Below are 9514 nucleotides of genomic sequence, written 5' to 3' on the forward strand. Positions count from 1 at the left end.
TGAAAATCCTTCATCATAAATACATTATTTTATATTTATTACTTAATTTTCTTTTATTTGAATTACTTTATTATTACAGCACTATGAATAAATAATAAGGGAAGGATTCTGGATCAGCACCTTGATGCAAACTTGCGGCCATATTATATACAGTATTCTGGAGAAGGTATAAAATGTCACTGTGTGTATGTGTGTGCGTGTTTTATGTGTATAGATTTTTTAAGTTATTACTCATGATATAACATATTCCAGACATGCCTTGTAAGGACATGAGGAGGAACAGTGACAAAAGGAGCTGTGTAAGGCAGTGGATCCCTCAGCAGCTGGATTAAAAAGAGCACAGGTAACAATAACAAATGTACCAGTTTATGCATTGCAGAGGTATTCAAGTATAAAAACAATAATAAACACAATGTTTGGGTTCTATAACATTTTTCTATTATTACTTTATTATGGATTAGGTGCAGAGCTTTTAAGTGGATAATTAAATAATAGATTATGAATAGCAAAGTGTGCCTTTTGTCAGATGGTACAGCAAGTGGAGAGGTAGTGAGATAGGAGATGAGAGAAAGAGTGATTCACAGGCAGAGCCTAGTTTATTTCTCACAGTTTTGTTGCCTTGTGGTTCCAAGCGCTGTCACCAATCTTTGCATTTTATTATTATTCATAACACTTGTTTAATCAGCAACCATTTCTCATATGGACTTTTTACAGTCTCAGATCAACACAGCCCTGCCCTCCAGCACTATCAGCAGCAGGAGCAGCAGCAACCCCTCAACAAAACATTGTACCCATCAGGTAAAACAAGGTAAACAGTTTGCTTTGCACTGTCCCCACCTGATGACAGTGATATAGTATGATGATGTTCCATATTAGATTCCTGATGGTTGGTGGGTGTGGCTTCCGCCTGGTTCTATGTGCCCCTTTTTAACTTTGAGCACCGCCCCTTTAAACATCTCTGCACAGCCCTGAGCTGCACTCACCCCAGCCACCCCTCCTGAGCTAAAGCCAACCAACCTCACCTCCCCTGAGCTACAGTCCCACTTTACCCAGTTGTGTTCATCATCCATATTTAATGAGTGTGTATTCATTGCCTCTATCTACCCACATTTCTTTGTTGCATTGGAACTGTTGAATATTCATTTTCTCACTCACATTTGTCCTGGTTTGCATTCAAAGACTTTATTGGCTACCATCTGGATTTTTCTGCTACACCTGAACAAAGGTTGATTTTTTATTTACTATCTGTGGCCTGAGTCTGGAACTGGGGCCTCATTCTCACATCACATAACAGTTATCTGAATTTTTTTTTTTAATAATTCTGTTTTACTGGTTGTGTATTCGCAAAACAAATATCATAACTTGGGGAAAATACATGATACTATATATAGTAAGTGAAACTCTGAAACTTAAAACTGTAAAGTGAAAAGCAACTGTCAAATGTGACTGACTAAATGTAGTTTTACTCTTAGAGAGAATAAATAACAGATCTAGATAACTGTATTTATTACTAAATACATTACTACTACTATTTAAACGTTATTACTATTTATTTCATTTGAGAAGAGAAAAATAAACTCACATGAAATATCAGGAGTTAAACTTGTTTCAGCAGTGACATCAGGGCTACCATCTTGTTTCTGGTAGACAGCAGTGCAGGAGATTTTATTTCCATGATGGAGGTGAGAAGCAGTGAAATTCATAACAGAGGTCCTGACTTTAGTTTTGTCCTGATTCTCCTGCAGTGTCTCCTGATCTGACCCAGGTTAGGGCTCCATGTCAGAGCTGGAGGATGAGACCAACATGGAGCTGGAGCTGGAGCAGAGCACGTCAGACTCACTGAGGCTCCCTCCTCCACCTCCAGTGTGGATGGAGTCAGAGTCGGTGAGGAGGATCTTGTGGTGGGAAGAAATATTTTCATCAGTCAATAAAGAAATGAGCAGTAATTAATTTAAGTTATGTATTTTTTGCTCTGTTGAATCCAGAAATTCGCAATGTCAAAGTAAAGCAGCTTGACTCAGTGTCATTTATTCACATGAATTGTCTTTATATGGATATAAAAACTTACCTATGAATGAAATATCTACACCAGCTTGTTTAAAAGTGTGATCAGTGATTATTCACACACCAGTCTAAGTAGTATTTACTTCTTTGAAGAAGACTTCAATTATTGAAAGTTGTGGTGCAGTCTTTCTTTGTTAAGTCTCCTCTCATGTCTTTAGTTGCAAGCAGTTTTGCACCTTCTTTGACCCAATATGCTTCACATGTATGATCTAACATTTTTTTATAGCTCTTCTCTACGTCAAAGAAGCAGGGGATGATCACACAGGTTCCACTCACGACATTTATATTCTGTGGCATTGTGATCCCCCACGTTCCACCTGAAAAAGATAATGCTTTTAATTTCATTACAATAATTTGTATATTGTACTACAGTCGATTCCATTTTTTCTGCTTCTCCAGTTCAGGGTCGCTAGGGAACTGGAGCATGTCCCAGTTGGCATGTGGCAGGAGGCAGGATACACCCTGGACCAGTCGCTAATCTGTTGCTGAACTAACATATAGAGACAGATACCCATTCACACTCATATACTCAAGTCCGGGCAGTTAACAATCACTAGTTAACCAAACCCTGTGCACATCTCTGAACTGTGGGAGGAAGCCAGAGTGCCCTGACAGAATCCAATCAGACAGGAAGAATATGCAAACTCCACACAGTACACAGTGTCCCCATTCAATCATACGAGTAGAATTCTATTTGGATAATAGTCAGGGCATGTAATCAATAAAGTAGGAATATTAATGAAATTGAAAGGTAATTTGTTCACTTTAATATTATGAAAGACAGACATCACAGCTTCTTTTGCACTCTGACTGAATTGTTAATGGAACGTGCCACTACAGACCATAAAGCCAAGTGACAAAAGTAAAACTGCTCTGCAAATACTTTCCAGTTTGAGCACCAGAGTGAAATTGAAACGTATACAAACACATGCGTAAAGTGAAATAACTAATTTTTTTTTTAAAAAACCCTACATGTTAATATGACAAAAAATAAAAATTGTAGTTAAAACTTTAAAAAATTGTCAAATGTGACTCATTACATGTAGAATTGTTTTATTCTAAGCCAGTATTAGAGAGTTCCTACAGAAGTAAACAATATTGCTTGGAAATTGTATGTTTTACTGGATATTTTAGGTCATATATTCTCAGAAAGGAAGACCTGCAGTTCACTTTAATCATTAAGGCAATCATACATCAAGGAAATCAATTTAAAAAGAAAGGTTTGTATATTTATCAACATTTAGGAGTTAAATCTCCATTATGTTTTGCAAATCCAGAGAAGTCATGATTGCAGAATAACTAAAATCATTACGTTACTAGCTGTTTTATCTAATTTGAACAAAGCCAAGAAAAGTAAGTCAATAGCAGGACATATTAGTAGAGACAAATAAACTTACTTGAAATATCAGGAGTTAAACTTGTTTCAGCAGTGACATCAGGGCTACCATCTTGTTTCTGGTAGACAGCAGTGCAGGAGATTTTATTTCCATGATGGAGGTGAGAAGCAGTGAAATTCATAACAGAGGTCCTGACTTTAGTTTTGTCCTGATTCTCCTGCAGTGTCTCCTGACTCTGACCCAGGTTAGGGCTCCATGTCAGAGCTGGAGGATGAGACCAACATGGAGCTGGAGCTGGAGCAGAGCATGTCAGACTCACTGAGACTCCCTCCTCCACCTCCAGTGTGGATGGAGTCAGAGTCGGAGAGGGAGGATCATCTGGCAAAAAGATCAGTCAATAAAGAAATGAGCAGTAATTCATTTCAGGTTTTTATATGTAAAATCCAGTGAATTCACAATGAAGTCAAAGCAGCTTGACTCGTGTCATTTATTCACATGAATTATCTTTATATGGATATAAAAACTTACCTATGAATAAAATGTCTACACCAGCTTGTCTAAAAGTGTATTTCAGTTATTATTACACTCCAGTCTGAAGTAATATTTAGTACTTTGAAGAAGATTTGCATTATTGAAAGTTGTGGTGCAGTCTTTCTTTGTTAAGTCTCCTGTCATTTCTTTAGTTGCAGCAGTTTTGCATCTTCTCAAAAAGTGATCACTCCAATATGCTTCACATGTATCATCTAAGTTATTTTTATGGTTCCTCTCTACATCAAAGGAGCAGGGGATGGTCACACAGGAGCCTCTCAAAACCATTTATATTCTGTGGCATATTGATGTTGAACGTTTCACACAGTGCACCTGAAACACAACACAATGAATTGTAAAAAAGAAATGCAAACACTAATTTACAGCAACAGTACAGTTTTAATTATTGTAGCCTTTATTCAGTGTTTAATTCAGGTACAAATGCTAAATATTTTACTGTTAAATATTTAATAATTGGACACCCTTTGTAGTTTAGTAGATGTTTCATGTTAAATAATAATCTTTACATGATGCTGATTTTCTTTCACTCACCCTGCAGCAGAGAACTAATGAGAAGAAAAGTCAGAGTTCCAGCCATCTTCTTACAAAAAAGTGAAGTTTAAAGGAGTCTGAAGTTTGCACAGGAAACAATTTACATGATTATTTGTTAAACATTACCAGTGACAAGCTGTTATGGTGAAAAGTGAAGTAAATTATTTTTTTATCTATTCTGTTAAAACTCTCAAATGATGTTTGAGAATATTTTTAGTGCGTTAGCTCAAGATAACAGCGTGATACAGCACATTTTTTCACTCAGTAACAGGGCTCATTATTATCTTTAAAATATGTGACTATGACAGTAATGGTAATTTTGCAAAGCCCAGCGTTCCCATGTAACTACTGTCACTACGAGGATAATTATTCAGCCTCAAAAAATCTGCTAAGATACCAGCGTAGAGCTCTTATTTCAAAAAGTTATGTTCATAAACATGATAGACGAGAGAAAAAGAAAATCCTTCACCTTTTTCCTGTGGAACTTTTTCCTCGACAAATATGATGTTTAATCTAAATCGCAGTGAATCAAAGAATGATAGAAATGTTAGCTTTGCATAAAACCTTGATATTTCTTCCATATTTAAGATATAAAAACTTACATTCTTACGAGCTTCATAGAGAAGTCATTTCTACATATGTGAGGTTTTTTAAGAACTGTTCAGGAAGTGATGTAAAAAGAGGAAATAACACAAAAGTATGAGTGTGAATATTAGATAGATGCTTTTACCAGAAGTTCCTGTTAACAGTACCACCTTCTTTTCTGACCATGATCTCCACAACACGTCTTGCACCACTGAATGTGCTGTAAACATTTCTATTCACTTAGTAATAATGTTCACTATTTGGCTGAAGGAATAAAGTAGATTAATGTTTCTATTTTCTAAACAAGAAACTGAAAGTTAAAAACAGTAACAGTAAGACCGATGTTGTGTAAATTTCATTAATAAATAATATGTACAATATTACTTATTAATGAATATAGGTGTGTTCACCTGTCACGTGCACAGATAAATTAAAATTTCTATCAAAGCCTACAGAAACTGAATTTAATGTTTTTCATCTTTGGCAGTTACACAAGTTGACACTAGGTGGGAGTGTTTTCGGAGGTTAGTTTGTCCTGTCTCTGAGCAGGAGCGTTTTCATTTCATGTTGTATGTGCGGTGTACTACCTGTGTTAAGCTTTGGCTTCCAATCTTTCACCGTGCTGGTCTTGATCCTGTGACTTTCTGAATAGATTAGTATAGAATAAGTAATCTATGCTCAGAAAACAAATGATTTAGTATGCATACTAAAAAATGTCTTTCTAAATCACCACCCACAGTCACACACCAGAGGCTGTAAATTCACATGTAACACTCAGGAGGCACAGTGCAAAACATAAGATCTAAAAATCATTAAAGTATAACCAGAAACGAACTGAAATAAAGAATATTAATAATCAAAAACATAAACACTGAATCACCAGACTCAGGACCATGACAGTAAGGATGGAAACCTTACGCACTAAAATGAATTTAAAACAAACAAAAATTAGAGCAAGAAACTCTGATGTACTAAAATTAAACTGTATTGGAAAAGGAAGCAGTGAAATTCATAACAGAGGTCCTGACTTTAGTTTTGTCCTGATTCTCCTGCAGTGTCTCCTGACTCTGACCCAGGTTAGGGCTCCATGTCAGAGCTGGAGGATGAGACCAACATGGAGCTGGAGCTGGAGCAGAGCACGTCAGACTCACTGAGGCTCCCTCCTCCACCTCCAGTGTGGATGGAGTCAGAGTCGGTGAGGGAGGATCATCTGGCAAAAAGATCAGTCAATAAAGAAATGAGCAGTAATTCATTTCAGGTTTTTATATGTAAAATCCAGTGAATTCACAATGAAGTCAAAGCAGCTTGACTCGTGTCATTTATTCACATGAATTATCTTTATATGGATATAAAAACTTACCTATGAATAAATGTCTACACCAGCTTGTTTAAAAGTGTATTTCAGTGTATTATTACACTCCAGTCTGAAGTAATATTTAGTACTTTGAAGAAGATTTGCATTATTGAAAGTTGTGGTGCAGTCTTTCTTTGTTAAGTCTCCTGTCATTTCTTTAGTTGGCTTTAGTTTTGCATTTTTACTGTCAAATGAAGTTGAATCACTCCAATATGCTTCACATGTATCATCTAAGTTATTTTTATGGTTCCTCTCTACATCAAAGGAGCAGGGGATGGTCACACAGGAGCCTCTCAAAACCTTTATATTCTGTGGCATATTGATGTTGAACGTTTCACACAGTGCACCTGAAACACAACACAATGAATTGTAAAAAAGAAATGCAAACACTAATTTACAGCAACAGTACAGTTTTAATTATTGTAGCCTTTATTCAGTGTTTAATTCAGGTACAAATGCTAAATATTTTACTGTTAAATATTTAATAATTGGACACCCTTTGTAGTTTAGTAGATGTTTCATGTTAAATAATAATCTTTACATGATGCTGATTTTCTTTCACTCACCCTGCAGCAGAGAACTAATGAGAAGAAAAGTCAGAGTTCCAGCCATCTTCTTACAAAAAAGTGAAGTTTAAAGGAGTCTGAAGTTTGCACATGAAACAATTTACATGATTATTTGTTAAACATTACCAGTGACAAGCTGTTATGGTGAAAAGTGAAGTAAATTATTTTTTTATCTATTCTGTTAAAACTCTCAAATGATGTTTGAGAATATTTTTAGTGCGTTAGCTCAAGATAACAGCGTGATACAGCACATTTTTTCACTCAGTAACAGGGCTCATTATTATCTTTAAAATATGTGACTATGACAGTAATGGTAATTTTGCAAAGCCCAGCGTTCCCATGTAACTACTGTCACTACGAGGATAATTATTCAGCCTCAAAAAATCTGCTAAGATACCAGCGTAGAGCTCTTATTTCAAAAAGTTATGTTCATAAACATGATAGACGAGAGAAAAAGAAAATCCTTCACCTTTTTCCTGTGGAACTTTTTCCTCGACAAATATGATGTTTAATCTAAATCGCAGTGAATCAAAGAATGATAGAAATGTTAGCTTTGCATAAAACCTTGATATTTCTTCCATATTTAAGATATAAAAACTTACATTCTTACGAGCTTCATAGAGAAGTCATTTCTACATATGTGAGGTTTTTTAAGAACTGTTCAGGAAGCGATGTAAAAAGAGGAAATAACACAAAAGTATGAGTGTGAATATTAGATAGATGCTTTTACAAGAAGTTCCTGTTAACAGTACCACCTTCTTTTCTGACCATGATCTCCACAACACGTCTTGCACCACTGAATGTGCTGTAAACATTTCTATTCACTTAGTAATAATGTTCATTATTTGGCTGAAGGAATAAAGTAGATTAATGTTTCTATTTTCTAAACAAGAAACTGAAAGTTAAAAACAGTAACAGTAAGACTGATGTTGTGTAAATTTCATTAATAAATAATATGTACAATATTACTTATTAATGAATATAGGTGTGTTCACCTGTCACGTGCACAGATAAATTAAAATTTCTATCAAAGCCTACAGAAACTGAATTTAATGTTTTTCATCTTTGGCAGTTACACAAGTTGACACTAGGTGGGAGTGTTTTCGGGGGTTAGTTTGTCCTGTCTCTGAGCAGGAGCGTTTTCATTTCATGTTGTATGTGCGGTGTACTACCTGTGTTAAGCTTTGACTTCCAATCTTTCACCGTGCTGGTATTGATCCTGTGACTTTCTGAATAGATTAGTATAGAATAAGTAATCTATGCTCAGAAAACAAATGATTTAGTATGCATACTAAAAAATGTCTTTCTAAATCACCACCCACAGTCACACACCAGAGGCTGTAAATTCACATGCAACACTCAGGAGGCACAGTGCAAAACATAAGATCTAAAAATCATTAAAGTATAACCAGAAACTAACTGAAATAAAGAATATTAATAATCAAAAACATAAACACTGAATCACCAGACTCAGGACCATGACAGTAAGGATGGAAACCTTACGCACTAAAATGAATTTAAGGCAAACAAAAATTAGAGCAAGAAACTCTGATGTACTAAAATTAAACTGTATTGGAAATGTTGGTATTTTGCTGCTGCCTGAGCTTCTTTAAGGCAGACTCAGGTGTGTGTACAACTATCCTGTGTTCTGAGTAATCATGGACTTTGTTTAACATGCATGTTATGATGTAGTTCATATGAAAACTCACACTATGGGGTTGCATTATTAAATATAGGATGAGTAACTTGTTGAATGATATATACATTTTTATTACATTCTGCCTTTATTATTGCTGCCTGCAGTTCAGACCTGACACAAACACACTAATACAAATAATATTGACAAATAATATTGAATATTGAAACTGAAACTCAGACCTGGCACCCATGGAAAACATTTAACATGTTGTGAAATAAGAAATACAACAATAAAACACAAACTATTGAGCAGTTCAAATCATTTGTTGTGCTCATCTGTCACTACAAGGCCTTCAGACGATTAGATAGTTTATTCCAAAAATGCATTACATCTTCTTGGCTGTGGAGAATAGATAGAAACAACTACATTTGATAACTGTAAATTTACAGGGCACCTCATATAGTACATGAGATTACAAAGGTTGCACATCTGCCAATGGAACAATGCATCATAGCTATGCAAGATCTCCCCCTTAAAAACAGAAAAAGCGCAGATTTGTTGATCAGTGGTATCTCTGTTTCCTGAACTCTTACTTCTGACCAGCTCCCTGACCAACCTCACCTGAGAAGTTGCATCAGATGTGGTGCAGTGGACAGAGCAGTGCTAGGTGGCATTTAATTGAGTGAAAAAGGCTCTCTGTGTAGAACCTCTGCTCCACACTCCTAAATTTGCCCTCCCTTTTGTTCAGTGGACTGTACTGAGCAGATGGCTGGAGGCTATTTTGTCTCAGTACATAGTAGTCGACTACTGAGTTGTTTAAATCAGCCAAAAGTTGTCAGAGCGTAAAAGCTATAATAGAACTGTGAAGTAAGAGTGCTTGGCATCTCTC

General features: G+C 35.8%; 2 long non-coding RNA genes across 2 annotated transcripts; both read right to left on the reverse strand.

Annotated features, from left to right (window-relative positions):
* Nucleotides 1-2121: 2121 nt before the first annotated feature.
* LOC121813548 lies at nucleotides 2122-7657 on the reverse strand. Its single transcript, XR_006053763.1, has 6 exons — nucleotides 7589-7657; nucleotides 7456-7499; nucleotides 6987-7063; nucleotides 6427-6767; nucleotides 3462-3779; nucleotides 2122-2381 (listed from the first exon to the last, which is right to left on the reverse strand). It is a non-coding gene; the product is annotated as an uncharacterized LOC121813548 (long non-coding RNA).
* LOC121813549 lies at nucleotides 4183-5139 on the reverse strand. Its single transcript, XR_006053764.1, has 4 exons — nucleotides 5084-5139; nucleotides 4951-4994; nucleotides 4482-4558; nucleotides 4183-4262 (listed from the first exon to the last, which is right to left on the reverse strand). It is a non-coding gene; the product is annotated as an uncharacterized LOC121813549 (long non-coding RNA).
* Nucleotides 7658-9514: the final 1857 nt, after the last annotated feature.

The sequence above is a fragment of the Haplochromis burtoni genome, unplaced genomic scaffold, assembly GCF_018398535.1.
Source record: "Haplochromis burtoni strain Fernald_Lab_line unplaced genomic scaffold, NCSU_Asbu1 Contig_1901, whole genome shotgun sequence".
Lineage (NCBI taxonomy): Eukaryota > Metazoa > Chordata > Actinopteri > Cichliformes > Cichlidae > Haplochromis > Haplochromis burtoni.